Below are 724 nucleotides of genomic sequence, written 5' to 3'. Positions count from 1 at the left end.
TTGAGTGAGAGAGGGGGGGGGGGCTCTTACAACAGCAAAATCACAATGAATGAACTCGTGTTGACACTGCCGTCTGACGTGGAGTATCTCCTCTTGCTGATTTAGGTACACTAGATCACAACAGTAATGGACATAAATACCTTACTGGCAACATAAAACAATACATTTAATGAATCAATACACACACACAAAAAAAAAGAGTAGACACGGTCAAAACACGACAGAAATTAGAATATTATATGGTAAACATTTACATATTGTACATATATCTGTACGAAGATTTACCTTATATCATGTAAAGGCGAGTGGAGTAAAATGGGAGGATTTTAAGTGGTTATTACAGATAACAAGTAATAAGCGGGATGAGCAATTGTGCAGTCATAAGTCGCATAGACTGGCAAACATATATCAACAGGCAAGGTAGCAAATCACTTTGATTATGATGGCATATTTTTGCAGTGTTTTTTTCTAATTCTCATATTAAATTATTAAACTAAATTGCTCACTATGTAAAATTCAACAACAGAAGCCCATTTACAAGGAAAAGGTAAATACCAACATTATCCACGACACTGCATATGAAGATGAATATATCCAAATATTAAACTAAGATAAAACAAAACCATAAAACTTCATATACATAACTCAGTAGAAAGAAAAAAAGGTTATATACACATAGTTTTTTATTAATTCATTGCATTATTAACAAAAGTATAGAGAAACA

The 724-nt window shown here is 32.5% G+C and overlaps 1 protein-coding gene and 1 pseudogene across 1 annotated transcript in view; both read right to left on the bottom strand.

Moving 5' to 3' along the window:
* Positions 1–724, bottom strand: part of LOC119594107 (sialin-like) — a gene marked incomplete in the record, with an annotated part of 175,421 nt that overhangs the window by 67,648 nt on the left and 107,049 nt on the right.
* The window catches only part of LOC119594277, a 79,615-nt pseudogene that overhangs the window by 68,668 nt on the left and 10,223 nt on the right, over positions 1–724 (bottom strand).

This window comes from Penaeus monodon, chromosome 33, assembly GCF_015228065.2.
Source record: "Penaeus monodon isolate SGIC_2016 chromosome 33, NSTDA_Pmon_1, whole genome shotgun sequence".
Taxonomy (NCBI): Eukaryota; Metazoa; Arthropoda; class Malacostraca; order Decapoda; family Penaeidae; genus Penaeus; species Penaeus monodon.
The sequence above is the reverse complement of the archived record's forward strand: the minus strand, read 5'-3'. Positions and strand labels throughout refer to the sequence as shown.